Source organism: Phyllostomus discolor, chromosome 3 (genome assembly GCF_004126475.2).
Source record: "Phyllostomus discolor isolate MPI-MPIP mPhyDis1 chromosome 3, mPhyDis1.pri.v3, whole genome shotgun sequence".
NCBI lineage: Eukaryota > Metazoa > Chordata > Mammalia > Chiroptera > Phyllostomidae > Phyllostomus > Phyllostomus discolor.
In genome coordinates this window covers 149602591-149627641 of record NC_040905.2, presented here as the reverse complement: position 1 = coordinate 149627641, position 25051 = coordinate 149602591, and the positions used below count along the sequence as shown (strand labels likewise).

Genomic DNA, 25051 nt, shown 5'->3' with positions numbered 1-25051 from the left:
ACCCTCTGGAACATTGGGCAGAAATCCAGGGCTGGACAGGATTTATGGATGGGTGACTGCTTGCAGGTGGGAAAGAGGCAGCAGTGGGGGGTGGCCAACAGGAAATCGCTAAATTGCCTACAGAATCCAGACTCACCAGTGGAAACTTGGCTGACTTTCCATATGAGGTGAGTGCCTTTCTTAGGCAGGACTCTAGCTTGTCTAGATTCCAATGTGGCTCCTTTCTGAATCCTCTTGGGCTGATTCCACAGTCCAGATCCTCTAAATCAGTTTGATTCACTGAACGATGAGTAAAGAGCAGCTCCTGTATCTCCTCTCTTCTTGCCAACCATATACCCCAGTATTCCTCCCTGACTTCCTCCTAACTAAACTAGAACTGTAATCAACTTTCAAAGAGAAAGATGAAATATCAACATCCCCCAAAAGCCAATATATTCTGTTTAAGCTAGCCTTCTATCAGTAGGGCCTAAACTCAATCCTGACAGACTCTGCAAATTAAATGTTTAAATAACTTCACCAGGTATAACTTCCCTGGCACCTGTCACTGGGGCCTTCACCAAGTTAATGCCACATGGCTGGTGACCTCTGGTAGTAGAGAGCTGTACAAGGGTATCCAACTCCTGGGTCTCTCACACCTGTATCATGAAGATGCCAGAGAAACCTCTGCATTTCCAATGATCTCTGGAGATATTAAAGGAGGAGAAGAATACTTCTGCCTTCAAAGGCCTAAAAAAAAAAAAAAAAAAAGACCTACAAATGGAGAAAATCTTTATGCTAACTCTATGTGGTCCCAAATATTGGTAATGGCAGCTAGAATTACTCCTTTGGCTCAAAGTTAAAGTTTCTATACTCTTCTTCCCACCAACTCTCAATGGCCAGCAGGCCAATGAGTTCCCATTCATACTGCTGATGACTTATCAACATGACCATGGGGTCTGGTATCTTTAGGGTTACAGCACAGAAAGAGTAGCTTCAGTTTTCATTATCACCTGAAATTAGCAAGGAATATTCCTAGTATATGGGCATATGTGGAAGGCTTTTGATTTCTCTATTTCTGATCTGAGTAAAAGTAAGACACAGATACAGTGACAAGCAGCCCTATTCTGTTTCCTATAACTGATATAGCTTGGTATTGAGTTCTTCCATATCATGTTGATCAGAATTCATAGAAGTTTTAAAATGCTTATTTTCTTTGGCTTATTATTGGTAAATTTATTCTAAATTAAATGTCTACATTGTAAACTTCCCTATTTTACTCAGTTGGTTGGAGTGTTATCCCATATACCAAAAGGTCGGGGGTTCAATTCTCAGGGCAGATACATAGGTTGCAGGTTTGTACAGAAGGCCACTGATCAGTGTTTTTCACTCATATTGATGTTTTTTTTTTTCTCCTGTATTGGTATTTCCAATCTCTCCCTTTTTCTTTCTCTCTCCCTTCCTCTCTCTCTAAAATCAACAAACATATCCTCAGTGAGGCTTTTAGAAAATGAACAAGGCTCAGCTAGAGCTTGTCCACTCAAATTTGGCTTGGTCCCTTACCCCAAAATTTCTGATACCCTCCTCCATCTCGAAACTCCCAACTATTTGACTCATCCTGATCTCTTAATTTAGTTGCTCCCATTTGGACCAGCTCCCATCTCTGCTGCTATCAGTGGCCCTTTTAGACCAGAGTGTGTGCTCTGGGTACAAGAAATGGATCAGGGAGGTGATTCTGTGTATGGTTGCTGATATTAAATGGTGTCAAATTGTGGATGACTTTGATTATTAGACTAAGGAAGTAGATTTACTATGTGGGACATGGAAATAGACCTTTAGAGTGTTTTTAAGTAGGAGAATAATGCAGTAAAAGTAATATTTATAGAATTGCTCTAACATTCTGTAAGAGTAATCAAGAGTGAGAGAGATTTAATGAAGAGACCCTATTTTGAGGGTAAAAGATATTCTAGACAAGGATGCAAATAGGTGGCAAAGATACGGTTAATTGACCCTTCCACAGCCAGAACATCCCTGAACAACCATGACATTCTTTTGCACTTAGTCCAGGCACTGCCTTGGGATATATTTTAGCATTCCCAGCAAGCATGGCAACATTTGGTAGGAGGACAGCTATTTGCCAACACTGTTGTAGCCAGAGGATGTGAGACTCCTCTGTATGTATTTCTCCCATCTACAAGGTAGGTTGGCTGCAGCAAATGTAGAGAACATCATGGTTCTGTGGCACAGAAACAATAATTCATGGACCTTGATTCTCATTTTCATTGGGGGAAGGGAGAATGGTAGATTTGGGATTTTTAAAAGCCATATAGCAGATCTAACTCTCCCCGATTAAAGCTCATGTGTTGAGATTCCCAGTAGGTGAGTCTATGCCAGAAATGGTTATTTTAGTTACCAGACACTTCAGCATTGATATGTCACTTTAAGCCACTGCTGCAACTGTCAAGAAGGAAGGTTGATTGAACGACACGTGCCTGGGCCCATCTGGACCTCACTTTCTATAACAGTAAATGAAGACCAGGGACTAGAGGGTCCCTTGTTGCTCATATGCTCTTTGCTATATGATGTAGACATGGAAATGCCCAGTGGAGACTTGGCTAAGCAAAGTAAACCTAACCTAACTGGATCTATTGTCCTAGGCAAGACCAGTACTAATTTTTTGTCCTTGTTTTACAACTGTCCTTTCTGCAGGGAGGCTTAAACTGTGCCAGCTGTTCTGGAGGGCAAGGCTCATGCCCTCATCCTTAGTAGTCCAGGTCCAGGTCTGGTGGCAGGGCTCCATTTTTAGAATAGCTATAGCTCATGCCTCCCTGCAGCACCTATACCTTTTTGCAGCCTTCTGAGACCGGAGACCTGTCAGATACTGCTTGTAACTTTTTTCACTGAATGGTATATAATAATCTTTCTATGCCTCTCAATATCATTCTACAACTTTATTTTCAATGGCTGCACTGATAGGAGGTGCCATTCTTATTCAACCTTCTCTCTAATGTTGAACTTTTAGATTCTTTCTTCTAGTCACTTGGGCTTTGTTCTTCTTTTGCTAGCTCTTTTACATATAAGGTTAGATTGTTTATTTGAGATTTTTCTTATTCTTGGCTGTGTCTCATAGATTTTGGGTCATGGTGTTTTCATTTTCATTTGTCTCAAGGCATCTTTTGATTTCTTCCTTGACCTCATTGTTAACCCATTCATTGTTTAGTGAATGTTATTTAGCCTCCATGTGTTTGTGTTTTTCAGTTTTCTTGTAAATGATTTCTAGTTTCATACCATTATGATCCAAGAAGATGCTTGATATGATTTCAGTCTTTTAAAATTTATTGAAACTTGTTCTGTGGCCTAATATGTAGTCTGTTTTGGAAAATGTTCTGTGTGCAGTTGAAAAGAGTGTATATTCTGATGCCCCTGGGTGAAAAAGAATGTATATTCTGATGCTTTTGGTTAAAAATAGCAAATGAATGTATTGGGTCTAATGTGTCTTTTAAGGCCACCATGTCCTTAATTGATTCTCTGTCTGGATGATGTATCCATTGATGTCAGTGAGGGGTTAAAGTCCCCAACTATGACTGTATTATTGTTGATCTCTCCTTTTGTATATTTGCTTTATGTATTTAGGTGCTCCTAAATTGGGTCTATAAATGTTTACAAGAGCGTATCTTCTCATTGAACAGATCCCTTTATGTTATGAAAATGCCCTTTTTTTGTCTTCTATGACAGCCTTTGTTTTTAACACATATTTTGTTTGATATAAGTATTGCAACCCTAACTTTTTTCCCTTTCCATTTGGATAAAATATCTTTTACTATCACCTCACTTTTTATCTGCGTGTCTTTCCATTTGAAGTGGGTCTCTCAGCATATGTACAGGCCTTGTTTTTATGTATCCTTTCAGCCACCTTATGTCTTCTGCTTGGAGCATTTGCTCTATTTATATGTAAAGTAATTATTGACAAGTATGTGTTTTTTGTCATTTAATTATTTTCTCATTGTTTTTTGTAATTGTTCTCTAGTCTTGATAATCATGTTCTAGAATTATTACATAGGTGCTTTTAAGAGAGAATGTTTCTCGGATGGGCAAACAAAGACACATAGACAAAATCTAGTTCACTATCTGTTTTTGTAAATAAGGTTTTATTGGCATGTAGCCACACCCATTTATTTACCTATATATTGTCTATGGCTTCTTTCACACCATAATGATAGAGTTGAGTGCTTTCAACAGAAACCATTTGGTCCACAAGACTTAAATATTTCCTTTTGGCCCTTTACAAAAAAGGTCTGCCAACCACTAATTAGTCCATGCCCCTCATTATGCGGAAAGGATACCAAGGTGGTGATCACACATCTCCTGGGTCTGAGCAGGGGCACGCTTTTTACTGTGTCACTCTGCCCTTTATCCCATCACTGAGTTAGGCTTTCTCCATACAGTCAAAGAGTCTGAAAAAAAAATAGAGACCTTTCTTAGGAAGGTTGGGAAAAAGAGAAAATCTGTGTTGTAAAGGTCATGGATTTTTGTCAGAATTAGATGACTTCAGGTGCCTCCAGTAAGCAAATATGAGGCTTAAGAGGCCTTTTCTCAGCATATCCTGTTTAGGCCCAGGCCCCATCAGAATGTTTTACAGAATATATACATAAGGTTCATTCCACCCCCTATAATTAGTCACAAACTCTCCTTTGTGAGGGAGCAAGCGCCAATGCCTCAGTCAAATGGGACTCCTCATGACATCTCTGCCAGAGGGACTCCTGCCATGTCATGCTAACCCTCAGAGAGCCAAACAGCATAGCCTTTCTCATGGCTTATGAATTACCAAGAGGAGAGAGATTCAAGCCTTCAGACCTGAGTCTGCAGAGTCAAATTTTTCCATGAAAGAAGTCATTGTGCTTGCCCCCTCTCCCCAGCCATTGACTCGAGGGTCACAGCCAACACACACAGCACCATCTCAGCAGCATCAACATGCTCCCCAGGGCCCTGCCTATGTTACAGTTCCACTTCTCAGAGCCCTGGAGAAGGCAGGCAGTAAGGCCAAGGCCCACAATCAGGTAGTGGCGTTTTCCTTCCAACCACCTGAGACAAGAAGCTTGCACATTTTCTTCTCTGCTTATTAAAAATGCTGAGAATTGCAGAGCCTGGCTGGCATGAGATCCAGTTCCAGATATCTCTGCTAAGAGCACCAGTGGTTTTGTTGACCGCAAATCTCATGCTAAAAGGCGAAAATTTATTTCTTTCTCCAATACTGAAGTTACCAATCACATCACACTGATGAGGGAGCTATGGCTGGAATCACAGGTGGAGCTTACAGTCATTGTTCACATACGAGGATATAAATTCCTCAAGGTAGGAGAGTATATCAGAAAGCTGTTGAATAAATATTAATGTTCAAAGTTGAAAGCCTTGGTAAAGGGCCTAAGAAGGCAATATCAAAGATTGATTTCCTCATTCAATAAGAATTTGTTGAGTGCCTATTATGTGCCAGGTACTGTGCTAGATTCAGAGATACACAGTAAATAAAATAGACAAACCTAGTCCCTAATTCATTCATTCAAGAAAAAAGCACTGCACATTTACTATGCAGTAGACACTGTTCTCTAGATACTGAGGAGACAAGCATGAACAAAACAGATTAACGTACTTGCCCTTGTGCAGTCTGAATTCTAGTAGGGCAACTTGAGTCTGGTAGAGAAAGTAATTCAAACAAGAGAGCAGTAGTAAAAAGAGGAAGAAGTAGATGCTGTGGGAACATAAGACAGCACAGCACTCCTGGTCTGAGCTTTAGACAGGGTTTCTCTGAGAAGAATATTTGAGCTGAGATTGGGAAAGTGAAGGGAGGTTATCCAACTAAAGAGAGGGTGTTCCAGGCTGGGAGACCAGCAGAGGTAATAACCAAGGGGCAAGTGGCCTAAGATGAAGTTGAAGAAAAAAGTGGGAGCAAATTGCTGGCACTCTGTATGCCACATTAAGACAAGACTTTCTCACTTTGTGCTAAGTGCAATACAAAGGCTGAATGGTTTAAAGCAGGGAAGAGACACTATCTGATTTGTGATTATTTTTATTTTTTATATTTCTTAAATTTTATTGTTTTATGATTTTATTTTTTAATTTTTAAAAAAATATGGAACACTTCACAAATCTGCATGTTATCCTTGTGCAGGGGTCATGCTAATTTTCTCTGTATAGTTCCAATTTTGGTATATATGCTGCCAAAGCAAACACTGATTTGAGTGTTTTAAAAGCTTGTTGTGGCTCACCCTGGCCTGTGTGGCTCAGTTGGTTGGAGCATCATCCCATAACCAAAGGGTTGCGGGTTCAATTTCTGGCTGGGGCACATACCTAGACTGCAGGTTTGGGAAGGTGGCCTATCGATGCTTCTCTCTCACAACGATGTTTCTCTCTCTCTCTTCCCCTCTCTAAAAGCAGTGAAAAAAACATATCCTCAGTGAAGACAAAACAATAAATAAAAGCTTGTTGTGGCTGCTGTGTAGAGGGTAGGTTCCAGGGGATGAGACTAGATAGAGTACACCACTTAGGAATGTTTGTAGTATTCCAGGTAAGAGATAACTGCGGCTTAGAGTAGAGAGCAGGAGACGATGAAAATAAGTGAATGAATTCAGGGTTATGTGGGAAATAACCTCAACAGGACTTAGTAAATAGATTAATGGGGGAAGAGCTAGTCCACATAAACAAAAGGTTTTCAAAAGCATCAGAATTTTTTAGGCTTTTCTTATTGAAATTCTTGTACCTTCTACATGCTAGTGAACCATTTCCGACCACTCAAGTCAATACGTTAGAATAAAATGGAGTACTACATAGGTGTGCAATACAGAAAGTGTGGTTACAAGGAAAAGACTAGTCCAAAGCTTGTGTTGCCAAGTTCTGGCTCATTTCCTGAACATAGACCTACCTGTTCAGTCTAGATGCCAGGTCCTATGCCCTCTCCCAGATTTGGTGGAGCTCAGAAGCAGTAGGGGAGAAAGAAAAGTCAATGCATGAGAAAGCACTGAACAGTTTCAAAAGAAGCCAAAGCGAACAAAGGAGGGAGAACTCCCTTTTTGGCAAAGGGGAAATCAGGGAGAGCTTACAGAGGAACTGTTTGAGCTCAGTCTTGAAGAACCAGTAAAAGCCTTCTCAGCATTTGTGTAATAGACATATTTTTGAGTTCCTTCTATGTTCCAGTCACCACTGAAGGCACTGCAGATACAGAAGAGAATAAAAGATAAAATCCCTTCTCTCATACAGCTTACATTGTATAATAGGGGAAATAGAAAATAAGCATAACTAAGTAAATGTCATGGCATGTTGAAAGGTAATAAGTGCTTAGAGTATTTTAGCCTGGCATTCAAGTACCTATGTGAGAAAGAGGATGTGATTTTAAATTATATAGATGGTCAGGAGAGGGCTCAGTGAGAAGGTAATCCTTGAGCAAAGACCTTACTGAGCTACTGAGCCTTGCACATGATTGGACACGAGAAATGAAGAGCATCTGGGGAAGAGGAAAAGCCTGTATGGAGTCCTTAAGACAGAAACATGCCTCGTACATTCAAAGAACAAGAGGCCAGTGTAGTGGCAGGACGGGAGTCATCTGGGTTGTATGTGGGAGAGAAGATCAGAGAGGTAACAAGGCCAGGGGCACATTGTGTAAGGCCTTGTAAATGGTCATGGTAAAATAACAGTGAAAGAAAACTCTATAAATGCCTGAATGTATAAACAGACTCAATATTGCATTGAGCATCATAGGCTTTTCCAAGACTAGTCCAGGGCGGGCAGAAGAGTTTTATTGGAAACCACGTGGCCAAGTGAATGTGATATAACTGACTCGAGTAAAACAGAGACTTATCAGGCTGGCTCTGGGACAAGCCAATATTGCTGATTTAATTTGATTCACATGTGTTGGGCACCTGCTACATTTACCTGGCCCTGAGCTTGGCTTTTGCAGGCACATTCCTGGCTATTTCTTCCTTCTAGGAAAAGGTTCCCAAATGCAAAATAGAGCCATTGGGGAAATTTTTCACAAACAAAATTTAATGACACTCTTGAGACCAATTAAGAAAGACTCTCTGGGAATGGGAATAGGCATCAGTACTTTTTAAAAAATTGATTCTTAGAGCTCAAATGGACTTGAAAAGTCCCTACTACCCATGTAGAGGCTTGTATGGGAAAATGTATGTTTCATCGCTTAGACTATTTTATCCTGGCATTCAAGACTTATTGCTATTCAGACCTAGCCTGTATATCCATCTTTCCATTTTATCTCTCCATTCCTGTCAAATTTTTCCCTAGTAATTGCCATGGTCTTGAGCCTTCCTTGCCTGGAATACCCTCTCCCACACCATCCTCTCTAGGCAAACCCTGGAAATCTTTGAGACATAGTTTAAGCCCTTATGTGAAGCCTTCTTACAGTGTTCCAGCCTGGAGTGATCTCTCCCTACAGCACCCACAAGGCACCCACTCTAGATCAGGGTTGAACATACTTTGTCTGTAAAAGCCCAGGTAGGAAACACTTTAGTGTTGAGGGCCATAAGGTCTCCGTTGCAACTGCTTCACTTTGTGGTTGTAAAGCAGGCATACACAATAAGTAAATGGTTGTGGCTGTGGTCCAATAAAACTTTATTTATAAAAACAGGGTCAGATTTGGCATTCAGGCCATAGTTTGTCAACCCCTGCTGTAGACCACTAATATGACATTTCACCTACCACACCTTGTAACATTAGTGATATTTCCCATCACTGTCATGTCTTCCAGCAAAACTCTAGGTCCTGAGGAGAACAGAGGCTGCATAAATATTCTCAGGTGATTTGAAACAGGACTAGGTAATCGGCCCTTGGCTTGGAAGCTCTCTTGAGTCATTTCCATCTTTTATGTCTATTATAACTGTAGCTTTGTCATCTTTCATACGTACTTCCAGCATCACCCCACCCTGTACACTTCCTTATTCTTCTGATACAGGCTGGATCAGACACTTCCTGAACCTAGTATGAGGAAATTCACTCAGCAATAGTCAGTGAGTAACTTAGGCCACATCTGCTGGGAAGTCACTTTTCATATAATTCGGAAAACTAAGATCATCAGAACTTCCTGTCTAAAGATAGCTGTGAGAACAACAAGTTCTGATGGTCAAAGGTTAGGTAAAAATTAGTCCACAGTGGTGGCCCATCCCATCAGAAATTGCAGGTGTAGCAAGGAAAGTGATGTACAGGAAAGGGGAAAAAAGCGTAGGAGAGGGCCAGTGTACTTGATAAGGAGGCAAAAGATGCAGAATTTATGCTGACCCTTTTCAAAGAGACATCAGTTGGCATCTGTTTCCTCATTTATATTGGGCATCTGAAGTTTTATATCACAAGAAAAATGCTTTTGATTTCCTATATTTTTTGCCCTCAAAGAGAATACACTTTGCTATTAAGAAGAAAGATCAACATTTTGTGGTTGTTTATGGCACATGTTTATGCACTTTTGTCTATTTTTACATAAAATCCAAAGTAAAGAACAGAGACCCCAAAGGGACTTCAGGAAGCTCTATAGTACATACAGTGTAAAACTAAGTCAGTATTTCAGACGGCATTTATGAGAAAGCCACAGGAAGGAGTACAGAGGTTCTTTGAAGAGTGAACATCCATAAATTTAAAAAGACACTACAGTATAAGTGACACTTAAAATAGTAGGACACAGAAAGCAAGGCAGTAAATCTCTGTGCTTAGTGACTGTTTCAAGCCACAGCAAGCATCCAGGCATGGGCTTATTTTAAGCCTTCAAATGGCCAGGAAAGGGGGACCTTGAGAAACTCACTGACACTTGCCCCTGCACTTTGCTGGCACCAAGACACAATTCCCAGGCTCATGTTTCCTCCCCACCATGTCTAAGAGGAATGACATGAATGAGTTGGATGCCCCTGAAATAGACAGGTATTGAAAGTCCATCAGTGGGAAAATGAGGAACTCTACACTTTCCCTAATAAATCCTTTTTTAATCTTGTATCAGCTCTTGAAACTACCCAGTCTGGTTCTACACCTCCTTGTGTCTGTGTGGCACCAAAGGCAGTGTGACAGAGTCCCAGGGCCCAGAAGCAGATGACAGAAGGAAAGAGAGGATAGTGACCACTTTGTAGAGTAGAGAGGAACGAGGTACCTCAGATCTGTTTCTAAATCCTCAGCATCTGTTTCCTCATTTGTAAATAATTGTTTTAGTCTGTTCAGGCTGATATAACAAATGCCACAGAGTGAGTAGCTTATAAACAACAGAAATGTTATTCTCATAGTACTGGAGGCAGCAGCATGGTTGCATTCTCATGAAGGCACCCTCTTCCTCACTCGTAGCCAACCCCTTCTTGCTGTGTTCTCACAAGGTGGCAAGGGCTTGGGTTTTTTTTTTTGGGGGGGGGGGCATCTTTTATAAGAGTATTAACCTATTTATGAAGGTTCCACCCTTATGACCTAAGTGCCTCCCAAAGCCCCATGTCCTAATACCATCACATTTGGTATTAGGATTTCAACATATGGATTTGGTAGGTGGGTAGGGGGAGATACTAACATTCAGACCATAGTAATAATGCCCATCTCACCAAATTATTATACTAAGGGTTAAATATGGTATCATATGGAGACTTCCAGTCAAGATGGCAGCACAGGTAAACACAGTTCACTCCCTTGCACAACCACATCAAAATTACAACTAAGCTATAGAATAGCCATCACTCAGATCTGTCAGAAACTGAGTTGGGTGGAAGTCGGACAACTACAGAATTAAAGAAACCACATCCATCCAGACTGGTAGGAGGGGCAGAGACACAGAACAGGCTAGTCCCACACCACATGTGGTAAATAAAAATTTGGGAGGAATATCTCAGGAGCAAAGTGTCCAAGCCCAACACCAGGACCCTCAGGACTGGGTTTCAGTGCCAAAAAGAAAAGTGACAACATCTGGCTGTAAAAGTCAGTGGGGGTTGTGTCAGTAAAAGAAACTTCAGGAGTCCCAAGGAGTTCCTCTTAAAGAACTCACACATGAACTTACTCAGATTCAATCCTTCTTACTTCCGACATTAGGGTATCAGCTTTAGAGGCACCAGTAGCATATGGGGAGGAACTAAAGTGTCTAGTGTCAAGGCAAGAGCTGGGGGACAGCATTCTCCCAGACAGAGAGGAAAGCAGAAGCTATCATCCTTCTCCTGAACTCCCCTGCTATAGAACCACAGAGTAGGCAGGTGGGTACTATATCTGAGACTCCATCAACCTGGCTAACACTGTTTGTCACCCTCTAAACATCCCAGGAGGCTCCATCCCACCCATCTTCAGGACCCACCCAAGCTGTTGACAGTGGCTTTTCCATGTGAATAACTGGTCTTGGCTCATGCTCCACAACTTCGTAAATCTTCTCAAACAAGCCACAGCTAGCCTCAGTGAACTCCCAGCCCCCGTACCTCTAGCTAAGTGGCCCCAAGCCCATATGGCAGCAGCCAGCTTAGGTTCACAGCTTGGCTTCACCTGGGAGCTTCCAAGTCCAGCAGAAGTAGCAGCCAGCTCAGATTGCTTTATAGTTCAGGTAGGTATCCCTGAAAAGAACACAGGTGGGGGCTGACCTTGCCCTTCACCACCCTAAAAACCCCAGGGTCAGCACACCCAGTGGATAGCTACAGACCATGTCAGAGTACCACTACCCTGCCCCCACACAGCTGATCTTTCACAGATGGCAGAAGTTGGTGGTAAGTGGTCATAGCCACTTTAAGTGGTCACAGTCCTTGTAGCTGACTGGGCTGGGAAAATCCCTTCCGTTGACCTGCCAACAGCAATCAAGCTTCAACAAAAGAGAAGGGTGTACTCAGCCCACATGAAGGGTAAACCTCAAGGACCCAGCTTGGGTGATGGGGGTGGCTGTGCCACTGGATCCTACAGGACACCTACTACGTTAGGTCACACTACCAAGACAGGAGGTTATAGCAGCCCTACCTGATACATAGAAACAAACACAGGGAGCCTGCCAAAATATGGAGACAAAGGAAACATGGCCCAAATGAAAGAACAAATCAAAACTCCAGAAAAAGAGCTAAACAAAATGGAGATAAGCAATCTATTAGATGCAGAGCTCAAGACGTTGGTTATAAGGATACTCAAGAAACTTAGTGAGGACCTCAGCAGCATAAAAAGATCCAGTCAGAAATGAAGGGTACACTAACTAAAATTAAAAAAACAATTTATAGGGAAACAGCAGAAGAGCAGATGAAGATGAGAATCAAATCAATGATTTGGAACATAAGGACACAAAAAACAGCCAATCAGAACAACAAACAGAAAAAAGAATCCAAAAGAAGAGGATAGTGTAAGCAGCCTCTGGGACAACTTCAAGAGGTCCAACAGTCACATCATAGGGGTGCCAGAAGGAGAACAGAAAGAGCAAGAAATTGGAAATCTAGTTGAAAAAAATAATGAAAGAAAACTTCCCTAATTTAGTGAAGGAAATAGACATGCAAGTCCAGGAAGCACAGAGAGTCCCCAACAAGATAGATGAAAAGAGGCCCACTCCAAGACACATCATAATTAAAATGCCAAAGGTTAAAGATAAAGAGAGCATCTTAAAGGCAGCAAGAAAAAAGTAGCTAGTTACCTAGGGGGGAGTTCCCATAAGACTGTCAGCTGATTTCTCAAGAGAAACTTTGAAGGCTAGAAGGGACTGGCAAGAAACATTCAAAGTCATGGAAAGCAGGGACCTACAGCCAAGATGGCTGTGCCCAGAAAAGATATCATTTAGAATCAAAGGGCAAACAAGAAAAAGCTAAAGGAGTTCATCCTCGCCAAACCATTATTTTTTTTAAGATTTTATTTATTTTTAGAGAAGGGAAAGAAGGGAGAAAGAAGGGGAGTGAAACATCAATGTGTCATTGCCTTCAGTGCACCTCCTACTGGGAACATGGCCTGCAAACCAGGCATGCGCCCTGACTGGGAAGCAAGCCAGCAATGCTTTGGTTCACAGTCCTGCACTCAATTCACTGAGCTACACCAGCCAGAGCCCAAACCATTATTATATGAAATGTAAAACGGACTTATTTAAGAAAAAGAAGATCAAAACTATGAACAATAAAATGGCAATAAATACATATCCATCCACAATTGAATCTAAAAAGCAAACTAAGCAAACAAGAAGAACAGAAACAGAATCATGGATACAGAGGGCATTTTAATGGTTGCCAGATGGGAGAGGTATATGGGTGAATGGGTAAGGGGATTAAGAAGTACAAATAGGTAGTTAAAGAATTGCCATAGAGATGTAAAGTACAGTATAAGAAATGGAGTAGCCAAAGAACTTATATGCATGATCCATGGACATGAACAATGGTGGGGGGATTGCTTGAGGGAATGAGGGTTGCTGGGTGGAAATGGGCAAAGGGGGGAAAATTAGGACAACTGTAATAGTAAAATCAATAAAACATAATTAAAAGAAAACCACCACAAGGCCATTGGTCACCACACCAATTGCAACATAATTCTATAGCTATGCCTGTGCCATTATAAATCATGCATATACTGCTATACTCGTTGTATATGTGAAAATAATCACACCAGAGTTTTATGTATATATACATACACATATATATACATAATATAGATCTAACCCTTGCATTTAAAAAAGGTATTATCAACAATGTGCCCTGTTTAGTATTTGGTACAAAGTGGATGCTAATATATGTTAATTTCTTGCCTCTATTTCTTGCTACCCTGCTGAGTCTACAAACCAAGAAATTCATTCTGTTCTTCACTCCAATTTGCTGTCAGTCCTTCTTGATAGGATCAAAACTTGTGCCACAATAAATATGAATTACTGACTGAAAAATCATCCAGGATATGGGTACCTTATTGAAGGGTTCACTCTATGCCATGTTCTGGGTAGGAGCAGAGAAGAGATATGTCCTCTGATATCAAGGAACATTTTATCTTGTTACAAACATCAACACAGAAGTGAGAAAGCAGTCTATGTACTTGAGGAGGGAGGTTAAAGAGAGGACTGAATTAATAACAAAAGATCACAGTTCCAGGGGTTTCAGTTCTCTCCTGAAAATTCTATTCCCATCTCTCCATCTAAGTTTCATGTTGTCTATTGGGCTCCTTCCCATGCACATAAGGGCTTGCATAGCATTATGGAAGTGTAGTGTCTAGAGCCAGAATGCCTGGCTTTGCCACATGCTAACAGCTACATGACCTTGGGTGAGTTCTGGAAATTCTCCTTGCCTTTGACTGTAAAATAGAGGCAATAACTGCATGTACCTTAAGGGATTTTGAAAGGAGTAAATGAGGTAATATATGTAAAGTGCTTAGAATGGTGCCTTGGCACACAGTAAGTACTCAATTAATGTTAGTCATTTTTATCTTGGTAGTATATGCTCTTGCCCCAACCCTCCCATTCTTAACGTGGAGGAAGCAGGGAAACTTAAGAATGCCCTTGGGTACTGTATTATATACTTGGAAGTTGCTAAAAATGTAGATCTTAAATGTTCCTGTCACAAAAAAGAAACGGCAATTATGTGACGTGAGGGAGGTATTAGCTAATGCTATAACAGTAATCATTTTGCAATATATAAGTACATCAAGTCAACACGTGCACACCTTAAACTTACACAATGTTATATGTCTCAGTAAAACTGGAAAAAATAAAGAATACTGTTGGGAGCCAGGTCCTGGACACAGGAATAAAGAAGGTAGATTAGAGCTTCCCTCACCTCACCTTTTCATCAACTAGCCAACTTCATGCTATTTATATTTTTGTTACATATTTTCTAGTTAATTTAACATTCTTCTTACTCAGGTTGTCTTTGGAAATTTTAGCCTATATTATATAAATTAAGCAAGAAAAAGGAAAGGGCTTTTGCTCATTACTGAACCCAAAGGATGAAAGAGTGTGAACTTTGAAACAGGAGTTGAACTGTGGTCATGTCTCATAGCCTTTATGAGTTTTCCTTTCTCATAAGTAAAATGAGTTAATAACCTATCTCCGAGGACTGATTTTAGAATCAAATGACAGTAAAATGTAAAAGCATTTTGTAAACTCCTGGGGTCAAAAGCAAGGACGGCTGCAGGGTACAATGTCTTGGACCCCAAAGAGAAGGCAGAGTCTCAGAAGAGATCCTGGACCTTTTGTAAAGCCCCTTTCTAGACGACAGCAGTGCCCCTACTTGTTCCTCTTTGTGACACACTGTAATAAGGATTACATTGTTTTTGTTTGTTTGTTTGTTTTTATATTTTTTATTTTAATTGTTGCAGTACAATTTTCTATCTTTTACCCCCAACCCAACCCAGCTGTCCCCTCCTCCCTCCCATTACCACCCACCCCTAGTTTTTATCCATGTGCCCTTTATACTTCTTCCTGTAAATCCTTCCCCTTTTCCCCTGAAATTCCCCTGAAAATCCCTCTCCTTTCCCCTCTGAACACTGTCAGACTGTTCTCTGTTTCAGTGTCTTTGGTTATATTTTGCATTTACACAATGGAATTCTATGCAGCAGAAAGAAAGAAGGAGCTCCTACCCTTTGCAATAGCATGGATGCAACTGGAAAGCATTATGCTAAGCGAAATAAGCCAGGCGGTGAAAGACAAACAAGGATTGCATTGTTTTTTGAAGGAACCCTTGGGTAGGATGCTGACTGTCCTGGAGAGTCTTGCTCATAAAACACAGAGAACTCCAGCATCTGAGTAGACATGATGGGGAAATGGGACCAAAGCAGCACCAAGAAGGATATATGGGATTAGACAGGCCAAGAAAGGAACACAAGTATGAATTAGACACCCCCTCCATGGGAGACAGGGAGGAATGTGGCAAGGACAAGTCCTGTTCTCCATCCAGTACTTGACCTATGGAGTCCACATTCCTGGACTCAGTTTCTTGTACAGATAAATGTTGGAATCAAAATTCAGGCAGGGTCTTGTCTCAGATCAGTTACCTATTACCACTTGTGGAAGTTTGCAGTCTTTCACCTTTTCATGTGTTATATATATATACCTGCTGTGTTTTGGAGAAGTTGAGTCTGGCAGGTATTATGGAAAGTTTGTTTAACCTCTTACCATAATTACCTCCAGTTCTTCCTATCTTCTGTGAAGCAGGAGAATTACTAGCCAGCTTCAGCTTCATTATACCTTTTTGTCTTCTGGATGAGACTTTTGAAGTCAATCCCAACACACACACGCACGCATGCACACACACACACACACACACACACCCCTATCTTAAATTCCTCTCCTTGCTCCCCAGGAGTTTTGGCATTATTGACATTAGAACTTTTGGGATTCCTTAGACCTGAAGGCCCCCAGAGGTAAAAAGCAGACTACTGAACTATATTTTACTCTTGAAGAGGAAAAAGTGGAAAGTATAGTGTTCTTTAGGGCATCAGCTTGAATTCCTTTTTTTATGTCAAAAAAGTACCCTCCAGATATACAAAAAAAAATTGTCAGAAAGGAGAGGAACCAGGTGGTTGACGGAAAGAGGTGTAAGAACTTCACAGAATTCCTTTTATTACCATTTAGATTTTGAGTCATGTGTCTATATTAATTACGCAACAATAAATGAATAACATCTAAACTGGACACCTAGTTCAATTCCACAAATATTTCTTGTACCTTCAGTATGTGCCAAGAGCCCCATGCTATCTTGACCATCACACAGTCCACAGAAACAGGGCTAACAACTTGAGAAACACCCTTGCTTTGCTGGTAGAAAGGAGAGCTGAGGAATGAGCCAGAATCACATTTCAGTACCCTTAAAGTCACAATAAGGAATTCACTGCTGTAGTTGGGTTTTATTTTTGTTTAAATGTTTCTGTGAATATTCTGGAAGAGACAGTTTGCCAGGACATCCCCATGCTAGTATGGTTGCAGGTAACATTGCTGAAAATAGAAAAGGATTTACACGCTCTGAAAACTTATACAGCTAAAAAGGATGTTGTTGTCCATTGGCTGTTCCCTGTCCACCAGAGCCTATCAAAGTAAATCTTGGAAAGTAGATTGGGCCAGAGGTAGGTTAGGTCAAATTTTTTTAAAAAATGATGATGATAATTGTAATTCTAGCAATAGAACCTAGTAATATGTCTACATCTGTTTAAAAGTTCAAACTCTTTTATCCTTCACCTTTAATGCTTTATCTCTGAAAGGTATGTAGAAAGACAAGTTTCATTCCAAAAATATCATTCTGTCAAGAATTTTTTTGTGAAAATTCATTATAGTTATGAAATTCTCCATTTCTCTGTTGGCAGTTGTCTGCTCAGAAATAATGAACTCCCTGTACCTTTGTTACCAAGGAGATAACACCAAACATTCAAGGCTCTTTCTGGAATGTGGCAGGGACCATTGTGTCTAATGTGTAACTCTTTGAAGTGGTATCAAGAGAGATAAGCCAGCACAGGCCTGTGTGTCTCTTGTCCTGCCAGCTTCCTGAGCCCAGAAAAAGAATGAAAGCCCAGAAGAAAATGACCACAGTGTTCCTACATGCACAATAAAGATTGCACCTCCTCTTCATTATTCTCCTTGTAATCCCACTGTTCTCAACCTTAATGAACTTTTCGTGGTATCTCAGACTTTTGCTCAAAGCCATGGTTCAGAGACTGACTCATCACAGTTCATTCAGAAATGCATGTCAGAGAGACAGAAGAGGGTCTCGAGATTGTACTACAGATTTTTCTGCTAAACACACTGAAAATATTTCTAGATTGGTGTAGGTTGCAGAGGAAAAAAATATAATGAAAAGTTAAATTGCAGATAAAGTAAAACAAGACTTTTCTTGAGCCATCTTTACAGAGCTTAAATGTAAGCTTTTTATATTTAGCAAACCAAAAAACCTCGTTCTGTTCCATGACTTTGGAAGGACTTTTCTTCCTTTCTCTACCCAATGTCTCTGAAAATGGCTTCTCTATTCATTAAATAGTACAGATAACTCAAAGTTTATAACACAATGACTTTACTTCATTCAAAAGCTGATGATTTCTCCTCAGATCTTTAAAAACAAAACCCCATTTTCTAGGCCATCAGCAGTTCTGCCACTTTGGCTGCTCATGTTTCTCAGCTCTCCAGTCCTCCAAACTGAAGTCTTGATGATGGATGGAGCAGGTTCCTCTCTCCTTTCATGTGTTGTTTTATTTATTGATTCAGTATAAGAATCTATTTTTCTTTGCCATACTTTTATTTTGAAGTAATCTCAATAATACAAAAAAGTGGAAGCTTAAAGAGAAGTTGAAGGAACTTTTTCTACCTCATCCATCTGAGACTGAGCTGACAACTTGATACCCCATCACCCGGTGTATATTTCCTTCAAGCTTTGCCAGTTGTCCCAATAATGTCCTCAATAGCAAAAGAATTCAGTCTCAAATTATACATTATATTTCGTTGTCATGTCTCTTAGGTCTTCTTCAATCTGGAACCATTCCTCAGATTTCCCTTGACTGCCATAAATGACCTTAACAATTAGAAGATTATGGGCCTGTTGTTTTAAAGTGTGCCCCTCAGTTTGTATTTGTATCATATTTCCTCATAATCAGATTCAAGTTAATTCATCTTTGGCAGAAGCATCTTTCACATATTGCACCCAATCACATGACCATGATTTCCACTGTAACCTTATAATTGATGCCAATTTTGGTGATATCTGCCAAACCTCTATTGTAAAGATATTTTTCCCCTTGTAATAAGTATTTTGTAAAGAGGTGCTTTGAGACTATGTTATATATCTCATTCCTCATTGAACTTTCTTTTTTATTTTTTATTTTAATTGCTGTTCAAGTACAGTTTTCTTTTACTCCCATCCCAGCCTACCCTCCCCCAACCCTCCCCACCTCCCTCCCATTTCCACTCCCCCCTAGTTTTTGTCCATGTGTCTTTTATACTTGTTCCTATAAACCCTTCCCCTTTTCCCCTGAAATTCCCTCTCCTTTCCCCTCTGAACACTGTCAGACTGTTCTCTATTTCAGTGTCTTTGGTTATATTTTGCTTCTTTGTTTGTTTTGTTGTTTAGGTTTCTGTTAAAGGTGAGATCATATGGTATTTGTCTTTCACCACCTGGCTTATTTCACTTAGCATAATGATTTCCAGCTCCATCCATGCTGTCACAAAGGGTAGGAGCTCCTTCTTTCTTTCTGTTGCATAGAATTCCATTGTGTAAATGTACCATAGTTTTTTGATCCATTCATTTACTGATGGGCACCTAGGTTGCTTCCAACACTTGGCTATTATAAATTGCGCTGCTATGAACATTGGGGTGCATAGATTCTTTTGGACTGGTGTTTCAGGGTTCTTAGGATATAATCCTAACAGTGGAATTGCTGGGTCCAAACGCAGGTCCATTTTTAGTTTTCTGAGAAAATTCCATACTGTTTTCCATAGTGGTTGTACCAGTCTGTAATCCCACCAGCAGTGCACTAGGGTTCCTTTTTCTCCACAACCTCTGCAACACTTGTTTGTTGATTTGTTTATGATGGCCATTCTGACTGGTGTAAAGTGGTATCTCATTGTGGTTTTAATTTGCATCTCTCTGATAGCTAGTGATATTGAGCATCTTTTCATGTGTCTCTGGGTCCTCTGTATGTCCTCCTTGGATAAGTGTCTGCTCAAGTCCTTTGCCCATTTTTTAATTGGGTTGTTTGTCTTCTTAGAGTAGAGTCATGTATGTTGTTTATATATTTTGGAGATGAAACCCTTGTCTGAGGTATCATTGGCAAATATGTTTTCCCATACAGTTGGTTCTCTTTTTATTTTAATACTGTTTTCTTTAGCTGTGCAGAAGCTTTTTATTTTGATGAGATCCCATTTGTTTATTCTTTCCTTTATGTCCCTTGCTCTGGGGGACGTATCAGTAAAAATGTTGCTCCGTGAAATATCTGAGATTTTCTTGCCTATGTTCTCCTCTAGGACTTTAATGGTGACATGGCATATATATAAGTCTTTTATCCCCCTTGAATTTATTTTTGTGTATGGTGTAAGTTGGTGCTCGAGTTTCATTTTTTTGCATGTAGCTGTTCAATTCTCCCAACACCATTTGTTGAAGAGACTGTTTTATTCCATTTTATGTTGCTGCCCCCTTTGTCAAATATTAATTGGCCATAGAGATTTGGGCTTATTTCTGGGCTCTCTGTTCTGTTCCATTGGTCCATGTGCCTGTTTTTATGGCAGTACCAGGCTGTTTTGATTACAGTGGCCTTGTAATACAGTTTAGTATCAGGTATTGTGACCCCTCCTGCTTTACTCTTCTTTTTCAAAATTGCAGCAGCTATTTGGGGTCCTTTATGGTTCCATATAATTTTTTGAAATGTTTGTTCTATGTCTGTGAAATATGCCACTAGTGCTTTAATAGGTATTGCATTGAATGTGAAAATTGCTTTGGGTGGTATGGACATTTTGATGATGTTAATTCTTCCAATCCATGAACACGGTATATGTTTCCATTTGTTTGTGTCTTCCTTAATTTCTTTCTTCAGTGTTGTGTAGTTTTCTATATATAGGTCTTTTACTTCCTTGGTTAGGTTTATTCCTAGGTATTTTATTTTTCTTTTTGCTATATCAAATGGGACATTTTTGTTGATTTCTGCTTCTGTTGTTTCATTGTTGGTGTACAAAAATGCCTTTGATTTCTGGATATTGACTCTGTATCCCTCTGTTTTGCCAATTTCATTTATTAGGTCAAGCAGTTTTGGGGTGGAGTCTATAGGATTTTCTATGTACACTATCATGTTGTCTGCAAACAGTGACAGTTTTGTTTCCTCCTTTCCGATTTGGATGCCATTTATTTCCTTTTCTTGTCTGACCTCTGTGGCTAAAATCTCCAATACTGTATTGAATAGAAGTGGTAAAAGTGGACAACCTTGTCTTATTCCTGATCTTAGTGGAAAAGATTTCAGTTTTTGTCCAATGAGTATGATGTTGGCTGTAGGTCTCTCATATATGGCCTTTATTATGTTGAGGAATGCTCCCTATATTCCCACTTTGCTGAGTGTTTTTAGCATAAATGGGTGCTGTACCTTGTCAAATGCTTTTCCTGCATCTATTGATATGATCATGTGATTTTTGTCTTTGCTTTTGTTTATGTGATGTATTACATTCACTGATTTGCGAATATTGTACTATCCTTGCATCCCTGGGGTGAATCCCACTTGGTCATGGTGTATGATCTTTTTAATGTATTGTTGGATGCGGTTTGCCAGTATTTTGTTGAGGATTTTAGCGTCAATGTTCATCAGCGATATTGGCCTGAAGTTTTCTTTCTTTGTTGTGTTTTTATCTGGTTTTGGGATTAGGATGATGCTGGCTTCATAAAAAGAGTTTGGGAGTCTTTCATCATTTTGGATTTTTTGGAATAGTCTGTGAAGGATGGGGGTTAGCTCTTCCTTAAATGCTTTGTAGAACTCTCCTGTGAAACCATCCAGACCCAGGCTTTTGTGTGCTGGAAGTATTTTGATTACTGCTTCAATTTCATCTACTGTTATTGGTCTGTTAAGGCTTTCTGCTTCTTCATTGAGTTTTGGAAGATTATATTTTTCTATGAACTTTCAAATTATTCATTTATTTATATTTTCATGGTCTCATGGATTCCTGTCTTATTCAGTGGTCTTTAATCTATTGCTCTCCTTTTTTAATTCTGATGTAAAAAATATTTCCCAGTTTCAGTCAATGAGAGCCCCTTTTAGATGACTCCTGTACCCCTAAATGTCTATATCATTCTTTGAGAACTTCCTTATTTTCTGCCACAAGATATTTCAGAGTCATCTTGAACTTTCCCTGCTTCAGAATTAACAAATAGTATTTGGCAACCAAGATCTCAGTGTCAGGTCTGTTCATTGGTATTAGAGTTCACTACTGTGAGGCTTTCTCAGTGCACAGAACTAGAGATATCTGTATATGCATATATATACACACACACACACAAATATGCAAATACACATGCTATATTTTTTAATTTACCTATACATTGGGACCCAGGAGTCCTTTCTTATATCTCCAGTTCTTACTGAACACCACCAGATTTATTCTATTTTTCACCCTTTCATTATTTGTAACTCTCTGCTGTCTGCTATCTTTAATATATCTGCTTAGTTAATAAAGCCATCTCTATATAGGCAATCTTCTATCACCACTGCCTCAAAGCTCATATGGATTTAGTCCTCATCTCATTCCAGTTCTGCCATCCCTCACTGGATCATCATCACAACTCCTCTTCCCCCTGTTCAGGCTCAATGCCCTGTTTTCACTTACCATGACACCCCCCTTCTTCCTACCAACACTGCCTTCTCTGGCCTCACAGAATGGCTTTTAGACTGAATTATTTAAGAAATGAAGGGGAAAGGGAGAGAAATTGGTGGTATTAGAATATCTAAACAGAAATCAAATTGCTTCCAGGCTACAAGCTAAAGGGTGAGATAGGTAAAAAAAAAAAAGGAGTGGGCAATGGGCAGCACCCATCCTTTGCACTTTGTGTTGGAAGGAAAAGGATCTCTTGCCAGGCAGGCCTCTGATTACTGCCCTAAATATAGGCAAGACACTTGTTTACAACATTATATCTTAAGTGGCCAGGGACTCTGACTCTCACCCTGACCCTCTGTCCTCCCATTATAAGGACCTTTGTGATTGCACTGAGCCTACCTGTATAATTCAGGATAATCTCCCATCCCAATATTCTTTCATAATCATACCTGCAAAGTCTCTCTTGCCCTGTAAGGTAACAGTTGTAGATTTCAGACATTAGGATGTAGATATTATTGGGGGAGTTTATTCTGTCTATCAACCAAAATATCCAAGAATTGATAAATATGTATTATCATGCATTATTGCCCAAAACATAAATTACTATTAAATTTCTGGAGGGCAATTGGACAATGTATACCAACATTTCGAAACGATCTTAATGCCACCTCAGTAATGTAAGCTAAGGAGATATTTGGATACAGAGATGTATACACCAAACTATGTCACCATACTATGGTTTAATTAGTGAAAAATTGAAAACAATGTAATTATCTAGAGAATTGGTTAAACAAAAGTTCTGATATTCATATAAAAATCTTAAGCAGCAATTTAAAAGGGCAATATACATCTTGACGAGGAGGCAATCCAAGATTTATCAATCTATCCAGCAATATATGTGCATCTGTGTGATTGGAAGGAACAACATTTGTAGTGGTCAGGATTATTTTATTTTTTGTCTTTTCCTGAATGTCTAACCTGTACTCAACAGTATTCGATGTCGAACATGTATTGGTGTTTTTTAAAATAATAATTTGAGCCTATTAATTAGCAAAGAATGTATTGAATTCATCTTTTCTTATAAAAACAGCAGTTGTCTTTGGGTATAAAAATAAATTTGCACAGGCACTTAGTAGTTTTACTACAGTGTATGTTCTCAGTGTACAGAAACCCTAATGATCTCACACCCTAGACCAGGGGTTATATCTGAGGTCAAGTCTAGATGGCCACCTGTTTGTAAGATTTTACTTGGGCACAGCCACACCCACTTCATCTCCATTTCATTTATGTATAGTCCATGGCTGCTTTCACATTACAATAACAGGGTTGAGTACTTGTGACAGTGACCAATGACCTACAAAGTCTAAAATAGTTACTTTGTAGCCATTTTAAAAAGTTTGCCAACTCCTGCTCTAAGCTTCCTTACCAACAGTGACAAAAACCTTTCTACTGCTTAGTTTTTAAGAAGTTATTTTGACAAAGCGAAGAGTCAGCCAGCAATATTTGAGTACTTATTGTAAATACTTTCTATGCACATTCCCCCACCCCAAAATAACCATAATCCAAAAGTGAATTTTAGTGAAAAAAAAAAATCTCATTGCTATAAGGAAATGTTGCCTTCTGTTTTCTGAGATGTCTAACCTTTAGTCTTCAGGAAGATGTAGGAACAAAACTCTAGCGAATGCTAATTGCATATTTGAAAATGAAGTACAGATTCCCAAAGAGGTTACTGATCAACAGGCATAACCCTTCCCGTCCCCATACTGAGTGGTCTGGCTCTGCCCAAGCCCAGACCTTTATGCTTTTCATATGTCTTTGGGGAGATTAGTGGAAACATTAATTCTCACTTCTATCAGTTATAGAGATTAGGTAAATGTCCCCTGTTTCAGAATGCATTTTCCATTCTAGACTTCCTACCTTCAGCTGATGTGAGTGCTTTGGAGAATCCTCAAAACAATGAATTTGATCAAGAAGTTATCTGTTCCCAGCAGAATATTCCATGTACTCTGCCTCACGTGGAGACAGCATTGGTTTTAGGGCCTTTAAGTCCAGGTGATTCTTTCAAAGGTCAGCATTGGCCCTAGAAATCTGAACCTACTACTTTTCCCTAAGCCTTCAGGGAGCCCACCAAATGCTCCAAGGAAGTCTCTAAAATATAGAATCAAGGCAGATCTGGGAACCAAACTCAAGGAGGATTAAGAGTCAAAAAAAGTCAGTACAAAAAGTATATGTTGCAGGACAAAGAGCAGGCATTCAGACAGCTATTCTCCTTCAGATGCACATTGTTGTGGTGGCCTTTCCAGTCACAGCTGTAAGTTTCTGTCCTCCTCTTCACAGGACATCTCTATTTATGGGCCCTTCACAGACCACACACTCTTCAGGCTTGGCTGCCAGAGGCCAGACCATCGCGCCTGCCAGAATATATTATTACCCAAACAGAAGTTAGCTAGCAGCATCCTTACACTCACTACCGCCACCTCTCCGCACTCCTCACTCTCCTTCCACATGGCTCACATCCCACCTTCAGTTTGCCTGCTTAACTCTCTTCCTTATTCCCTTCACTCACATTGTTTATTATTTTCTTTACTTTGTTGAGAAGTTTCTAGAACCTCAAGACCCAGGAGACTTATATGGGAATAATAAATTCATGGAAGGTCTTCGTGCTCCCCCTCGTCACCCCCAGCTCCGCCCCTACCGCTCACTCTGGAACTCCTCGTCAGCAGTTGCTCCTTCCTGTGACTTGCTGCTGAACTCTGTGGCATGCCCCAGTGAGGCCTCTCAGGATACCTGCTATGAATATTAGCCATTCTTCATATCCACTGCTGTTCTGTGGCTTTGGTTCAGCAGAAGAGAACTGAAGTGGGGTGTGTACAG

The 25051-nt window shown here is 40.0% G+C and overlaps 1 protein-coding gene and 1 non-coding gene across 4 annotated transcripts in view; one reads left to right on the top strand and one right to left on the bottom strand.

The window, feature by feature from the left end:
- ADAMTSL1 (ADAMTS like 1) overlaps positions 1 to 25051 on the top strand; it is a 907410-nt gene that overhangs the window by 828444 nt on the left and 53915 nt on the right. The gene's annotated exons all lie outside the window — the stretch shown is intronic.
- LOC114513753 lies at positions 6098 to 6200 on the bottom strand. The gene has a single exon (XR_003685867.1). It is a non-coding gene; the product is annotated as a U6 spliceosomal RNA (small nuclear RNA).